The 17,777-nt window shown below is 39.4% G+C and overlaps 1 protein-coding gene across 5 annotated transcripts in view; it reads right to left on the bottom strand.

Moving 5' to 3' along the window:
- Positions 1-17,777, bottom strand: part of MAPRE2 (microtubule associated protein RP/EB family member 2) — a 156,342-nt gene that overhangs the window by 101,382 nt on the left and 37,183 nt on the right. Inside the window, exon 2 of one of the 5 annotated variants that reach the window (XM_053206621.1) lies at positions 13,837-13,934. The exons of the other annotated variants lie outside the window; for them this stretch is intronic. The gene's annotated coding sequence lies outside the window, so the exon portion shown is untranslated. The remainder of the gene's footprint in view (positions 1-13,836; positions 13,935-17,777) is intronic. 5 annotated transcript variants of the gene reach the window in all.

The following is a 17,777-nucleotide window of genomic DNA, read 5'->3' as shown; positions in this document are numbered from 1 at the left end:
AATGGAGCCTGGCAGGTAGTAGGCACTAAAGGAATACCTAATTCATTCAGTTATTCAATATCTGATTTGATTCTCCCAAAAACCCTAATGACAAAATTTAGGCAAAAAGAGGAAATACCACTTGTCCAGTATTGGGTCTCAGGGTTTCCTGGCCCCAAAGTTCATATGCTTATCCATTAGGCTGTATCGCATTTAAAACAGAATGGTAGTATAGTGAGAAGATAAAGGATTTCTCAGGCAGATATACTTAGATACAGAAGTAGGAAAGGGAGTGAAGTCTCTGGGAAACAGCAATCTGTTTAGTATGGACCAAGAGCAGAATACACAGCACCAAAAGATAGGGCAAGGACCAGGTACAGAAAGGTGCCATGGCCCAGTGAAGGAGCTTGAACTTAATTCTGAAGGTGTTTTAGAAGGGTGAAGTGTTGTAGGGAGATAAATTAATGGTGCAGTTTGCAGATTGCAAAGGTCTGATGCTGGTTGTAGTGTAGAGAATATTGGAGAAGGCTAACATGAGTCAGCAATAAAGGCCTCAACTAAATCAGTGGCCAAGGGGCTGTGGAAGCAAGCACAGATCTGTGATCTTCAGAGGGTGTAATTGTTAGGATTTTCTGACTAAATGGGTGTGGGCACCATCGTTGATGGAGGTTAAGAGTAGTTAGTGAAGGAGAAAGACATTTCAAATGAATTTCAAGTTTATGGCTTGGTTGACCAAATAGATAATGGGATCATTTATCAAACTAGGAAATACAGATGGAATCGCCCTTCTGGAAGAAAGGCTGTCAAAAGTTTGTATAGAGAGAAGTACCTCTAGGACACCCAAGTGATGAGAACGAGTGGTTACTGGGTTTCACACATAGTGGGTGTTCATTTAATATTTGTTGAATAAAGGAATATATGGGTCCTTGAATTTATTTGGTATGTTTGACTTGGATATACATAGGATTTGGAGGAAATATCTCATAGGTGAGAACTGAAGCTGTGGGTGTTGGTGCCCATAGAGCGAAAGAGAAGGCTTGGCGTAGAACTCTTTAAAAGCCCAAGAATAAAAGAGAAGCCTGCGAAGAAAGACAGGGGGATTTTGCTTGGTGGGGCTAATCAAAGAGGGAGTGGTTTCACTGTGCCCAGAAGAGAAACGAATTTCAAAAAGAAATCTCTCAAGACAAATGTCACCAAGTTTGAATCACATAAGGGCAGAGAAGGTTTACTGGATTTGAGGTGTTCTCAAAGGTAGTTTTAAGAAGTTGGATTTCAGATCAGACCCATTAATGATAACTGAAGAAAATAAAGAAATAATCAAGTATGGAGAACCATAATTCTCTGCAAAGTCACTAATATTCTGACTAAACCAAGATATTCAAGGAAGGAGGAAATATTAAATCAAGGTTCATACGTAGTACTGGAAACTAACTGGAATCAACAAGTATTTGCACTAAAAAGTTTCCAGCAATATTGGAGGGGCCAATATGTTCATTAGTACGCACCTGTTAGGCACCAGATGAACTGACCCTTCCTGTGAGCCCCCATTCTAGTGGGGTCATGACCCACATCCCAACAGAATGATAAAACATATTTAAAATGCATGTTTGGAGAACAGCATTACCGAGTCAGACCCAGAGGACACAGAGCCATGAGAGTAACAAGCAAAAAAAGGAAACCATCAGATGTCTCAAACACAGGCCTACTCAAGGAAGATCAAACTGGGTACCACCACAGATTTTAATTTTTAGAGTTCCTAGCCTATAGCACAATCGCATTTCTCTGGAGACTTCAGCCAGCAAGCACTGCCAAAAATCCTGGTCTACTTTTCTAACATGTGAAGTTCATCTAGGACAGGGATTTTGCATTATCTTGGATTTGAGAAATCAAAAGACCATACAGAGAAGATCTGAAATCATTAGCCAGGAATGGATATTAATCCTGATTCCATCCCAGAAGCCCTTACTCATCACAAATGCCTTTTCCAGGTGAAAACATGTTCACTGAAGCTGATAATCGCTGCTGTCAAAGGCATTCACAGCTGTCACACCACTTCAGATGGGGGGCTTCCTTAGATTGTTATCACCTCCGGATGTAGACAGAAGATTCCACTTAGCAGTCACATTGCTGCCCTGGGACAAGTAATTTCTCCCATGTGTATGTCCTAGGACATTTTCTAGTAGAGAATGGCAGGGACAAGTTATCAATCAATGGCTTAAAAATATGCTCCACATCTAAAATAATAGCAGTGGAATATACAATTGGCCAGCCAGTGGTGCTGGTCCTGAAATTGCATTGGTGGCATAGAAATGTATTTGGGATTGGTTCTTGCTCACTACTTTTAATCCCAAGGCATCAAAGATTTTTATTAGTTCTTTCTTTAGATCTGATGAGAGTTTTATGATATGACGCCTCCTGATTTTAGTAATAGCCTTTTACTTAAAATTGGTGCGTAAGGTTTTCCCCCTACATGAAGCTCCCTTTAAAGCCAACTTAAAAGGTGTGCTCATTCGTGATGGACTTTTGAGATTATTTGTCCTTGGAGATTACTTATCAGCCATATTTATAGCTATGCTGATATATTCATATAGAATTTGGCAAGCCTCCTATCTGCTGGTAAAATAGCAAGGTTTCCATAATGTCAAAAGATAGAACATCGCCACTGCCTAAGATGTCTTGTGTGTTGGAATTTTCTGATTTGCGATTCCTTGGGTTTTCTCAAGCTTTGGACTTAACTTTGTGGAATAATTCATAGAACATGATGGGAATGCAATTTAAAAACACTCAGCACTATGATTTCTGTAATCTTTCAATCAAATCTGTGCAATGTGAGGTTTCAGTCTATTAAATAAAAATGTGCTTTTGAATTATACCAGCTGGCTAAATTTAAGAGCCTTAAGTATGTTTTCCATAAAAATACAATGTTATAAATGTTATAATTGAAAAATGTATTAAGTATCCCAGAAATATAGAAAATAAAGTAACCATGCCTGGGGAAACAGGTAAAGCTTTGACCAAGGCAGTGATCAGGGCTCATTCATTCAACAAATATTTATAGAGCACCTACTATGCGCCAGGAAAAATTATAGGTTTTGGAAATACAGAAATTAACAAAACTAGATGAAATTCCCTGCCTTCATGCAATTTTCACTTGAGTGAGTGCATATGTTACGGGGTTGAGGGGATAGTCAGAAGAGAGGAGTTCAGAAAGGTAACAGAAGGACCAGAATGTACAGGGCTTTGAATGGCCATTGTAAAGACTTCCACTTAAAACTAAAGTTAGAAGCTACTTATTTGTAGCAGCGTTAGCAGCGTCTGCTGGCACAGATGTGGAATGCTAACAATGGCAATGATTAGCAATAGCAATGCCTAACATTTACTGAATATTTAACGGGCCAAGTGCTAGTCTTTAATTGAACAGGTACTTTAATCCTCAGAAGCTTATGAGGAAGGAGCGACTTTAAATCTCACTCGTTAGAGGAGGTAACTAGTTAAAAATAACTTAGCCTGATCACCAGCCAGGAAGTGGCAAAGCTGGGCAGGAATGTACCTGCCAGGTGTCAAAGTAGTCATTCTTATTCACTAACAACAGCCTGCCTTCCACTGGAGTCTGATAAAACCTGGGGGGTAAGAATGCAGAATCTAAGGTTGGAGAGTAGCAGGGATGAGACAGCAGAAGAACACAGAGGCAAGAGAATGTAGATTGCTGCCCTGAAGGCAATTAATTCGGTCAAGGGGGCAAAGAAGTAAAGCCAGAAAAAGGCTGAAGGCAGGGACAGCCAGGAGGGGAGGGTAAACTCTACAGAACAGCACTATCCATGGGAAGAGGCTGGAAGAAGTGGAAGGATAGGAGCTGAAAATTATGGTTAAGGAAAAGGTGGGGCAGGGTGGAGTAGGAAGATATACCAGGATTTGGGGTTAGCGATATACATGATTAATAGAGACAAAGTATTTTCTTACCCTTTATTGATAGTAATTAACCTTTTCCCCCTGAGTAAACCTCAACTATCAATGTCCATTTCTTTGCTATCTTCTGGAGGGGAAAAGACAACCACAGGCACTGTTTTTTGGTACTTGTTTCTGAAGTTAAAATCTGCTTTCATTTTCACTATGCCAAGATCGTTATAATTCAACCATCCAGCTGTAGACATGACTATTTGAGTGCTCTCATGGAAATGTGTCTGAGCCCAAATTCATGAAATTCCTTTATTTCCTTCCCATATTTTATTTCCATGTTTACATAAAGCACATCTTGTTGAATTGAGGGGACAAAAGGCATCTCGGGCTCAACTGTGTGGCAGGAGAAATGATGAGCCTATAGGTACAATTAATAAATAATCTTCCAGAAGTCCTCAGAAGCTTTCAAGAGAGGATTTCCCTAGGGCTCCCAAAAGTCAACTAACCGATTTGGCTTTATTTCTGACTTTGATATTAAGAAGTTCAGGGGCACCTGGGTGGCTCAGTTGGTTGAGCGTCCAACTTTGGCTCAGGTCATGATCTCACACTCCGTGGGTTCGAGCCCCGCGTCAGGCTCTGTGCTGACAGCTCAGAGCCTGGAGCCTGCTTCGGATCCTGTGTCTCCTTCTCTCACTGCCCCTCCCCACTTGTGCTCTCTCAAAAATAAATAAATGTAAAAAAAAAAAAAAAATTAAAAAAAAAAAAGCTCAAACGGAGTCAAGAGACTCATTAATATAATTGTGAAGCCAGGAGGCAGGGTAATTGTGCAGTGAAGAGACAATAGTTCTAACAGGCACCAGTGGCCTTCAAAATTTCAGAGGCACCCAGAACTTGGGCTACCAGCAGCAACCAGGGACACTGGGAGGGTGGGGCTTCGCTGTCAAGTACGATGTTCATGACAGCCGAGCTGTGGCTCACGGATGTCTCCTCTACAGCTTGTCAAGGGAACATGAGGCCAGCAGCTGGGAAGCAGTGTGAGTAATGGAAGAGAAATTCCCCAATTTCTGACCTCATCCGAATAAAATTTTTAAGAAGAAAATTAAAGAAGCTTAGTTCATTAAAAAAAAAAGAATGCAACTGGAAGTCATGAAGACTAAGTTTCTATCAGAAGTGTTCTAATTAGAGCTTATACTGTGCTTAATCAAGAGCTCATAAAGCCAAGTACCTTCATGTCCTCAATTCGCATTCACTGAACATCTACAGAACATGAACATGAAGGGTCCAGCTACACAGCAGAGCCCATGAAAACAAAGAGTCACCTTCAGATAGCTTCCATTTAATTTCTATATGAAGTTATTAGATTCTTAGGAAATATGAAAGGATCTTAGTCTCAATACCATATGGAAAGCCACAATGAGTTAAAAATCAGCTGATACAACTCCAATCAATTCTTCAGATTAGATCTCCTCCACAGCTTGCCTCTCATACTTTCCCCCAAGCCCCTAAATTCCAGTCTTCAGGGAAGATCCTATCAGCCTTTAAGAATGCAATGGGATCATTATAAACAAGAAGCAATGGCATGTCTAGTGAATTTTTATTATTTTTTGTTTTTCCATCCTTGTGGGAACAATTCCTTCAAACCTTGTGATTCTAGCTGAGTTTGATGATTACAATATTTCATCTTCCTGACCCTAAGGATTGGTTCAGAGTTAGGCCTATGATCAAGCTATTTAGAATATTTCTCTAGCTTTAAAAAAAACTAAAGCCGCAGTGTGTGTGTGTGTGTGTGTGCGCGCATACACACATGTGCACCCTTGTACTTGGGGAAGGGCAGAGATAATAGCCTCCTTATTGAAAATAGCACTCTAGAATTGAGAAAACATGGTATAAATTGTTCGGCAAGAAGTAAAAGGCATCCAAATCAGAAAAATGTAAAACTGTCACCATTTGCCTGTGACATGATATTACATATGAAAAATCCCAAGGACTCCATGAAAAATCTGTTAGAATAAATGAATTCAGTGAAGTTTCAGGGTACAAAAATCAGCATACAGAAATCTGTTGCATTTCTAGATACTTATCAACTATCAGAGAAATTAAGAAAGCAATCTCACTTATAATGAGATCAAAAAGCATACAATACCTAGGTATAAACTTAACCAAGTAGGTGAAAGACCTGTACCCTGAAAACTATAAGACACTGATGAAAAAATTGAAGACACAAATAGATATTCCATGCTCATGGATAATATTGTTAAAATGTTCCTTCTATCCAAAGCAATCTACAGATGCAATGCAATCCCTATAAAAGTTCCAATGGCATTTTTTTCAGACAAACAAAAACAGACAATTCTAACTTTTGTAGGGAACTACAAACGATCCAGAATAGACAAAGCAATCTCAAGGACAAAGCTGGAGGCATCACACTTCCTGAAGTCAAACTGGAATACAAAACAGTAGTAATCAAAACAGTATGGTACTGGCACAAAAACAGACACATAGATCAGTGGAACAGAATAGAGAGCCCAGAAGTAAACCAATACATAAGATTAATTTATGACAAAGGAGGCAAGAATATATAATGGGGAAAGAACAGTATCTTCAATAAATGGTGCTGGGAAAACTGGACAGCAACATATGTTAGAATGAAACTGGACCCCTACATCATACAGAAAAATGCCTAATAGATTACAGACTTAAACAGAAGACCTAAAACCTTAAAACCCCCTGGAAGAAAACATAGGGGTAAAGTTACTTGGTATCCGTCCTGGAAATTATTTGTTGGATTTGACACCAAAGTCAACAAAAGCAAAAATAAACAACTACATCAAACTAAAAACCTCCTGTATAACAAAGGAAACCATCAACAAAATGAAAAGGCAACCCATAAATTAGAAAATATTTGCAAGTCATATTTGACAAGGGGTTAATATCCAAAATACATAAAGAACTCCTACAACTAAATAGCAAAAAAACAATCTGATTTAAAAAATGGAGGGAACTCAACGCATTTTCCAAAGATGATATACAAATGGCCAACAGGTACTTGTAAAAGTGTTCAACGTCACTAATTATGAAGGACATGCAAATCAAAACTACAATGAAGTGTCACCTCACACCTATTAGAATGACTAGTATCAAAAAGACAAGAAATGGGGTGCCTGGGTGGCTCAGTCGGTTAAGCGTCCGACTTCAGCTCAGGTCACGATCTCACGGTCCATGAGTTCGAGCCCCACGTCGGGCTCTGGGCTGATGGCTCAGAGCCTGGAGCCTGCTTCCGATTCTGTGTCTCCCTCTCTCTCTGCCCCTCCCCCGTTCATGCTCTGTCTCTGTCTCAAAAATAAAAAAATAAACGTTAAAAAAAATTAAAAAAAAAAAAAGACAAGAAATAAATGTTGGCAAGGATGTGGAACAAAAGGAATCCTCGTCCATTGTTGGTGAGAATGTAAATTGGTACAGCCACTCAGGAAAGTAGTACGGAGTTTCCTCGAAATGTGAAAAATACAAGTAACATATGATCCAGAAATTCTACTTCTGGGTTGTTAATGGGAAGAAAATGAAAAAATATCTGCACCCCCACATTCATAACAGCATTGTTTATAATGGCTAAGACATAGAAGCAACCTAAATGTATAAGGACACATGAATGGATAGAGAAAACATGGTAAAATTCCCCCCATATTGGAATAGTATTCAGCCATAAAAAACAAAGATCTCTTGCCGTTTGGGATGACATGGATAGACCCTGAGGTCATTATGCAAAGTGAAATAAGTCATACAGAGGAATACCAAATGATCTTACTTATTTGTGGAATCTAAACCAGCCAGCCAACCAAACAACCCCCTAAGTCAGAGATACAGAGAACAGATTGGTGGTTACCAGAGGTGAGGGGTGAGAGTTAGGTGAATGGGTGAAGGGAGCCCAAAGGTACAAACTTCCAGTTATAAAATAAGTCCTGAGAATATAATGTACAACATGGTGACAATAGTAATACTGTACATTTCAAAGTTGAGGGAGTAGACCTTAAAAGTTCTCATTTTCACAAAAAAAAAACCCATTTGTAACTATGTGTGGTGATGGATATGAACGAGATTTCTTGTGATCATTTCCAATATATAGAGATATCGAATCATTATGTTGTACACACAAAACCAATACAATGTTATATGTCAATTATATCTCAATTTAAAAAAGAAAATATAGTACACATTGTATAGTTACTATTTTTGCAAGGAGTAGATGTTGAAAGAGGTCATAGTTAAGATTAATGGACCACTCAAATTTGAATCTGGATGCTGGTCCTTCAAAATTGAGTAATCTTGACAAATTACTTTCCCTAGTTTCAGCTTCCTCATCCATAAAATGGGGCATACGAAGATTTACAAAGTAACACTTTGAGATATAAAGCTAGGTTCTTGCTTTATCTGCTGAGGTCACCATTTTTTTAGGCTTTTCCCTTCAGAGGTTTGATCTATTTCTCCTCTCCTTGAATCTAAGCAGGCCCTGTGGAAGCTTTGAGGGATAGATTTTTAGCAATATATTTTATTGGCATAAAAATTATGCCAACTAGTTCCTAGCCTTACAATGACTAGCAGCTTCTGCCTTGGTCTCTTGGAATCCAGCTGCCCTGTAAGAAGCTTAATTATCCTGCATCACCATGCTGTGGGAAGTATAAGCCATGTGGAGAGGCCCTGTAGGAACAGGTCATGGGGAGGAAGAGAGCGGGGAAAGAAAAGGAGCGATAGGGAATGGTGGTTCCAAGGCTCATGACCAAAGGTCCCAGCCACCGCAGCTAATAGTGATCCGCTATGTCGATCAGAGATAAATTGTCTAGCCAAGACCTTCCTGAATCCCTGATCCACAAAACCATGAACTATAACAAAATGGTTAAGTTTAAGAGTTGGGGGATCACCTGTTACGCAGGAATATAGATAACAGCAACACCCTACTGAGTCCCTATTGCTGCATAAATGATCACTCCAAAATTTAGTGAGTTAAAACAGCAATCATTATCTTTTATTCTGCAGGCTGACTGGACACAAGTAGCAAGTTGTGACTTATGATCTCTCAAGCAGTTGTAATTAGAAGGTAGCCGACTACTGAAGACATCTTAATGGCTTTCTCAGCCTCCCAACTGATGGTTGATGTTGCCTTTTGGTTGGGACCTCAGCTGGAGCTCTTGTGGAACACCCACACACACCTCTCCACACGGCTTGGGCTCCCTCACAATATGGAGCTGGATTCCAAGCATGATCATCCCTAAAGAACAGGCAGAAGAGGATGGGATTTCAGAATCTACTCTTAGAAGCCCTAAGAGTAACTTCTATCATACTTCGCTGGTAACCCAGTTGCAAGGAGGGATACAGACTCCATCAGAACCATAAATGGGAGGATGTCAAAGCACACTGTAAGAGGAACGTGTGGTAGCCGTCTATGAAAAATAGATTCTGACACACATACACCCTTTTCGACCTCCTTACTCCCCATTTCTTCCTCACAGGGTTGTTAAAGAATTTGAGAGAAGAAAAAAAAAATCAGTGCTCAAGTACTGAGTTTCAAAATAGACTTTAAAGCCCCTGGCATGGAAAATAACCTGAAGAAAAATTTGTGAGCCTCAGAAGTCTGATTTTCAAGTATTAAAGGCTTAAGATCCTTGAATGACTCAGAACTTAAAGTTCATGCTATAAATCACAAGACCACATGACTAGCTGGAGACTGTTGAGGTAGGAGGCTGATGAGTTACCCTGAGAAGGGATTCTGCCCTCCCTCCTATTCCCAGCCATGCCTCAAGCCAATGGGAATCTGCAAGTAGAAAGAACCTGTCCTTTGCCTTATGTCTGGAACCCTAAGGGAAGGCAAAGCCACACAGAGGTTTCTAACTCACCACAACACAGAACATGAGGGGATAGATATGACTGAATGGCTTAGCAGGATATGGATTTTTCTGCAGAAAGGCCAAATATTTTTGAGGAGAGAGGGAGAACACACCTGACCCCATGTGGTAGCCACAGAAACATCAGCAGAAAATAGACGTGGTCTGCTGACCAAGCAGGTTTTCCTGAGGGAGAGTTGCCATGAAAGCAACTCGAAAAATCAGATCTTCATTCAGGTTTCCAGAAGCACCTTACAAAAATGTGGTGTGGTGTCCACGGTCATCGCTGCCTTCCCTCACTTACTGAATATGCAGGCCAGAGGCAGAAGCAGAAATTAGGTTGGTGCCATTGGTTTGCATGATGCTCGGTGCATTCAACGAGGAAGCATCTCCCTCACTCGGCTCCCCTCCTTCTTGAACTGTACCCATACCCAGCACTCAGTTTTGACTCCTCACAATCTCCACCTCCCATCCCCATCTCTGATTCTGTCACCGTATCTGTTCATTTCAGTGAGACCCGAGACATGGAGGCCCCTCTTTTTCTTCTACCTCACACCCTACTGCACACCTCCTACCTCAGGCCTAGATGAGAAGACTCCTGAGAGGTTTCCTTACTTCCTTACTCTTATTTCTCAAGGCTTTTGACCTCTCACCATAAGAGATATCTTTTGTCCCTCCTTTTTCAAATGTCTTCACTGGTTTCCTATCACTTTCAGGTTAAACATTCCAAGTCTTGCTTTTGACACTGACGTGCCCTATACAATCAAACTCCCTTTAGAAACATATCCCTCACCATATACAGTAAGGGTGGGATTTAATTTGGTTTTACCTCTTACCCTGGAATGCTAGTCCTGCCTTCTGCTGTCAGCATAGGAAAAGACTTCTCTACATATAACTAGTCGAGAGAAGAGCCTGTTAATATTTGTTTTTTGTTTCTTAAATAGGCTCTGTGCCCGGCATGGAGCACACTCAAGACTTGAACTCATAACCCTGAAATCAAGACCTGAGTGGAGATCAAGAGTCAGATGCTTAACCAACTAAGCCACCCAGGCACCCCAATATTTCTATTTTGAATCCTTCACATAGGCTCTTGTAGAAATGGATTCTTCCTTCTGATCATTGTACTGGACCATGTTCAGTGGGACTGCTAGACCTCTAGGCTACCATTTGAAAATAACTTCAGCTTGCCTCAGGATCAAGCGAGGAAGAGGATAGCAACTCAGGTCAAGTGAATTATGATGTAAGTGTAACAGTATCTGAGTTGTCCTCTCTTTAGAGTCCCTGTCCATCCAGGACATTCAGGACGAGGAGAGAAAGCCAGGAACATTCAGCCACCACCATCTCATCTTCACAACTGCACTGACTAGTCAGGTTACATCATGAAAGTCAGGATTTCTGTTTTCAGCAAATTAAACGATGAGTTTAAAAATTGATAGGCAATTCTTGGGGTGCCTGGGTGGCTCAGTTGGTTAAATGTCTGACTTCGGCTCAGGTCGTAATCTCACAGTCTGTGAGCCCGAGCCCTGTGTCGGGCTGTGTGCTGACAGCTTAGAGCCTGGAGCCTGCTTTGGATTCTGTGTCTCCCTCTCTCTCTGCCCCTCCCCAACTCTTTCTTTCTCTTTCTCTTTCTCTCTCATAAAATAAACATTAAAAAAATTATTTTTAAATCCATAGGCAATTCTTGCTTGGAAGAAATAAGGCAGCATAGTATTGCTAATTCATATGTTCAAAGTTCTGCAGAGGGTAAGTTCTAAGGCTGGACGTCAAGTCCAAAATAAGTTTCTCTGGCCGTTACTTCCATTTGGACACAACCTGCTGAACAGCAGCCTCGCATTCTGCACGCAAAACGCTCGACTCCGGGTAAAGTAAATCATTCCACAAGTGGTCCTCCTCCCACATTCACATTACTTGAGAAGAGTTCCTGAAGTTTGGACACAGTCTGTGGAGCTGAGCCAGCAAACTTCACAGTGGTTATGAAACAGCTGCAAATCCACACTTAGGTCATGCCTTGTACAAATACTCTAGAAAGGATACATTCACATCGAGAAAGGCAATGTGGCTTTGCTAGTGCTCATCAAGGTGAGCAGCCTAATAAAGGCTTAGTGAAATAATCACTAAGATGACAATAACAACCTATTGGGGGCTTGCTTCCTATTCCTATAAATCCTATTCGAGGCTGTATAGTCAACCTGGATTACTTCTTTTCTTTTCTTACAATTTTTTTTCATATTTTATTTTCTCCAATCCCCCTCCTCCAAATAAACAAATAATAATTGACTTCCCTCGTCTAAAACCATCACTTGAGCCATTCACAACATGGAAGCCAAGAACCCAACCACAAACCAAAACAAAAACACTGACTTTACCTGGCAAAACAGAATGCCCTCCAGCAAGGGGAGCTGTTGCCATCCCTGAGTATTAGGGTTCCCGAAAAGATCTTTTTTGGATTCCCTTGGAATATCAGTCAGGCAATTGTGAGAACCAAGTTTTCTGTGTGATTTTACACATAATTATCATTCTCTGCAAAATGGGAAATGGAAGCTCAGTGAACCTTTGGATTCTGTTCCAAAGATTTTGTAAATTTTACTGATCTCGAGATTGTTTCCATTTGCTAAAGAAAAGCAAGTTCTGTAGTTCTAAAAACTGAAATAGATTTGTGTAAAATGCTTTCTTCTAATTGCAGTATGAAAAAAAGTGGCATTTTCGTAGGAAAGCCTTCAGCAAATAATTCCAACAGATACTCCAGGAGCGAGGAATGATGTCAGGCTGTGAATGGGGAGGAGGACCTGGAGAGTTCAAAGTTAAGGAAGAGGTTTCAAAAGAGCTCTATTCTTCCCAGCCTCAAGTTAGGTGTTAAAAAAAAAAAACAAACCACAAAACTTGTAGTAAACAGGATCAAGTAAATAGGATCAAGCCTGGGAAGTTGCTAAAATCCCAGCTCAAGGTAGCAGAGCAGGATTAGAAGCTCACTGAAAACTCAAATATTCAGAGCCCTGGAGCTTTGAGAGTTCCTAATGCAATAAAACCTGGGCACTTTCCCCCAGCCACAAATCAAATCATTGAAAGACACGATAGAGCCTGTATACACACTGTTAACCTGAAGCATCAATTCTTTGTTGACCTGAAAGTTTTGACCAAAAAAGTGCTACTTCGGTTATTCTTTCCTGTGGTCAATGGTGTCAAATGTCATATATTTGACATTTATGATTAAATAAAAAAATATTTGACCTAATGACAAATATCACTTAATACAATGGCCACATTTTCATATCTTGGCCAGCCCACAGAAATACTACTAAGGAACACCAAGGCATCAGTAAATTAGAAAAGAAGCATACTATCTGGGTATCACTTTGTCAGTAGCTTCAGTTTAGATTATGTGCGTCAAAGAGTCTGAAGTATCATACATCTTTGTCTTATTCTTTAAAAAAAAAACAAAACCCATGCTGTTCAGTTATCTACCAAATCACCAAATCCTACCCATTCTACTCCAGTTGCCTCTCACTTTTTGTTTCCATAATCCTGTCATCTGAAATACAGACAAATGTGGAAAACTTCCAAGAGTCTATCAGTGCTCTCCTTTCAATCCATTTAACGCATCTGACTGTTTGTAATTCATAGAATATGCAGAACAGTTTGAAGACATACAGAATGTGTAACATTAAAAACAAAGCTCTCTCTTACTACTGTCCCTTACCCCTAGAGTCCCATTTTAAATAGTTAATCTTTTTGAACTATTTTTGTTTTTAATTCTCCGGGGGTTACAATTGTAGCTCTAAAAATTCAGGAATGTTCTGTTCTTGATTTATCAACACAGTATTTTCTACTATGAAAGAAATCCAACACCCTTCTATTGCTTCTTGCCTGTTTCAGTTATTGGTAATCTTGTGGATTATTCCAGGGGTTACCATTATAATTTTAAGCAACATTCTTAAAATCCTATTTCTTGACTTATTCCAAGGAAGGTGACCTATTGACTCTCCATTTTAGGTCTCTTCTCAACCTTTTCTGTTTTTCATTTTCTTGGTTTTACCATTATGTCTCCTTTATCCTCTGTATTTACATTATAATCTATGACTATACTTAAGGCTTCCTTGTTTTGACTATAGATTGCTTCTAAACTTGAAGTCTAGTAGATGGCACTTATGATTGTCAGTTCTTTTCTTCAAAATCAAATGGTATCACCTTTCATAGAGAAAGAAATCTCTCATTAAATCTTGCCATCAGAAGAATATTCTAACAAAACCATGAAAGTCGAATGGATTATCTTTCTGGGGGCCATTAATTATTCAAAAGCTTGCCTCATTTGAAGATTAAAGTTGAATTTTACCCTATCTATGTATTTGATCTATCTAAGAAAGTTTGTCTTTCTTAGAGATTTTAACTGTTTTTATTTCCTGACAGAAGAAACCTATACCATCATTATCTAATAAAGAATACTCAGATTTGAACTCTCAATTTATGTAGACTCTGACTTTTTTTTTTGCAAGACCTTCCTCACTGAACTAATTTAGGCCAATTGCTTTGATATTATTGCTGGCATCTTGGTATTTGTTATAATTGGACTCTTCCAGTATTTAGTATATAGTTTTTAGATGCTATGTTATCCTCTATGTTTTTTCTCTCTTATTTTCCTGGACTAGATCTTCAAGTTGTTTGAGAAGCAAGAGAGGTAAAATTTTCAAGCCTTCAGGTCAGAAAAGGTCTCCTTGCTCTCATACTTTGATAGTTGGGCTGAGTACAGAATTATGGTTCCAAAATCCATTCCCTCAGTGCTTTGAAAGCCTGGTTCTATGGTCTCCCAGCCTCCAACACTATGTACCAAAGTTTATGCCATTCAGGTAAATATTCGTGTTGGTAATCTTCTTATCGTCTGACTTTCCACTCCAGAAGCCCTAAGAGTTTCTTTATCCTGCAATGTCACCAAGATTGGTAAAGGTCTGGGCTCTTTTCATCTGAATCTTTAGGCCTTTCTTTCTGCTGTCTTTGTTTTTCCCTTTAAAGACTCTTCTTAAACTATGTTGGAACGTCTAGATCATCCTTTGGATACTCTGTATTTTCCACCTGTTTTTTGCTTTATACTCTGGAATACTCTTTTTTACATTCACAAAGTCTTCTCTTGATTTTTTTTCATTTTTTCGATGTTTATTTTTTTTTCTTGAGAGATCATGAGCAGGGGAGGTACAGAGAGAAAGGGGCACAGAAGATCTGACATGGGCTCCATGCTGACAGCAGTGAACTGGATGTGGGGCTATAACACATGAACCATGAGATCATGACCTGAGCCAGAGTCGGACGCTTAACTGATTGAGCCACCCAGGTACCCCAATTTTTTTTTTTAAGGAAATGGGTAGTATACGATGAATGCAACACTTTTCATGCCAAGGATTGAATTTTGTTTTCTTCTATTCTTAGAAATATTTCATCTGGATTATAAAAATTCTTTGAATCATTTCAACTGTTCTTTCCCCATATTTTTGTCTTTAAACATTTTTAACTAGCAGTATAATCCTGTCCCCTTTCCATGTTCTAGAAGTTTATCTATTGCTGGTCCTTACTCCCATTTCCAGAACTGCCATGAATTTTTTCTTCATAAAATTTTTATTTCAACTGATCATCTGGAGAGAAGGGAAACAAATCTAGATTTAGACGAGTGTTCTAGAACTCAGCGCTTCCAGGTAATTGCAATGTGTTCAGTATGTTTTACTCTCTAAAATGCGAAGTTTAAATACAAAGTTAAAATGACTTTAGTCTGATATTTGGGATTCAGCACAGTTTGATTGTAGTTCATCTTTCTTCCTTAATCCTCCAGTAATCACATTACAGAGTCAGTCATTCCCTCCTACCTTCCTTGAGAGGTCTCTGCTGTTCCTTATACCTTCTGACTGCTGCCTGGAATGGCCTTTTTGCTCCTCATCTAACCCTTTTTTTTTTTACAAATATGGGTTTACAAATATAGGCTCAGTTCAAATTCCATCTCTTCTGAAGCCTTTATGACCATCCTAGGATAGCCAAAATTCAGTTATATTTGAAACCATTTATTGGGGTGCCTGGGTGGCTCAGTTGGTTAAGCGTCCAACTTCAGCTCAGGTCATGATCATAAAGTTCATGGGTTCGAGCCTCACGTAGGGCTCTGTGCTGACAGCTTAGAGCCTGGAGCCTGCTTCAGACTGTGTCTCTCTCTTTCTCTGCCCCTTCCCCACTCACACTCAGTCTTTCTCTAAAATAAACATTAAAAAAATTTTTTTAATTAAAAAAAATAAAACCATTTATTGAGTTCCATCTGAGTAAATTGTTCTTTGTGCCAGCAATATCAATTTTTTTCAATCCGAATTCTCTGCCATTTTTACCCTGAAATACAAGATAATTTTACCTAAGTGGAATTAAATTTAAAAGCTTCATGTTTTGTTATCTTCCCATACAATAAGATATTGAATTTTTGATGAGGTGCAGAAGACACGATAAGAGCAGAAGACAAGAATAGACACTTTTCCAAAGAAGATCTACAGATGGCCAACAGACACATGAAAAGATGCTCAACATCACTCATCAGGAAAATGCAAATCAAAACTGCAGTGAGATATCCCCTCACACCAGTCAAAATGGCTAAAATCATGAACGTAGGAAACAACAACTGTTGGTGAGGATGTGGAGAAATGAGAACCCTCTTACACTGTTGGTGGGAATGCAAACTGGTGTAGCCACTCTGGAAACCAATATGGAGTTTCCTCAAAAAGTTAAAAATAGAACTACCCTACAATCCAAAATTACACTACCAGGTATGTACCCAAAGAATACAAAATACTGATTTGAAGGGATACATACGCCCTAATGTTTACAGCATTATCTACAATAGCAAAATTGTGGAAAGAGCCAAAATGTCCATTGACTAATGGATAAGGAGATGTGGTATATATACACAATGGAATATTACTCACTCATAAAAATGAATGAAATCTTGCCATTTGCAAAGACCTGAATGGAGCTCCAGTGTATTTTAATAAGCAAAGTAAGTCAGAAAAAAATACCATAGGACTTCACTCACGTATGGAATTTAAGAAATGAAACAAAACTAGCAATTGTGGGGCGGGGGGGTAGACAGGAAAACCAATAAACAGACCTTAACTATGAGCAACAAATTGATGGTTACCAGACGGGAGGGTGGTGGGACATGGGTTAAATAGATGACGGGGATTAAGGAGCATACTTGTGACGAGCACTGGGTGTTGTATGGAAATGGTGAGTCACTAAATTGTACACTGGAAACTAATATTATACCGGTGTTAATTTTTTTAAAAATCGAGGAGTGTGCCTGAGTTAGGCAATTTCTTAAGTTTTGTTTTGAGCAGGAGGCAATAGCGATTAGGTATTCTTACTTCAAGACGCCTTTCTAGAAGAATTGTTATCCTGGTTGGAGGCAATAATGTCATCATATAACATTCCAAGTACTCAATTCATATATATATATACATTTTTTTGACAAACCAAGCAAAGCTTTTCTCTAAGCTGGGCACCAGAAAATGATGCTAATGGTGCAGTCCAATTTGTAAGCCAAAGCATGTGGTATGAGTGGCATTACCTCACAGGAGTTTGAAATGTATCACTCCCCAAGAGCAAAAATAAATTTGAAGCACAAGAATCCTGTGAGAGAAACTCTACCAAGTAGATATTATGTAGCCTAGTCATTGCCTGGGAAAATCACAACAGAACACATCAGCACTTTGAAACATCATGGTCCAGTGAAGGACTAACACCATACTCCAAAACAGGAGCATGAAGTATTGGAAAATAAAAAATCCTCATGACCTAGAATGTAGTTCTCTAGGGAGACACTGAGGCTTATCCTGACCTTTACTGTTCATGTTCCCTAACGTAGTTTGATGTTAACCTGATAATCTCGGATTCATTTGAACTGCTTTCCTGAAGACTGAAACATGACTAACTTTAGAACAGAGGCAAACACGTCAGTGCATGCATTTTAAGCAGAATGATATTTGAGGTAAGGAAGGCTGAAAATCTGTCATCCCC

Source organism: Acinonyx jubatus, chromosome D3 (genome assembly GCF_027475565.1).
Source record: "Acinonyx jubatus isolate Ajub_Pintada_27869175 chromosome D3, VMU_Ajub_asm_v1.0, whole genome shotgun sequence".
Classification (NCBI taxonomy): Eukaryota; Metazoa; Chordata; class Mammalia; order Carnivora; family Felidae; genus Acinonyx; species Acinonyx jubatus.
Note: the sequence above shows the minus strand (reverse complement) of the source record. Positions and strands in the feature narration are given on the sequence as shown.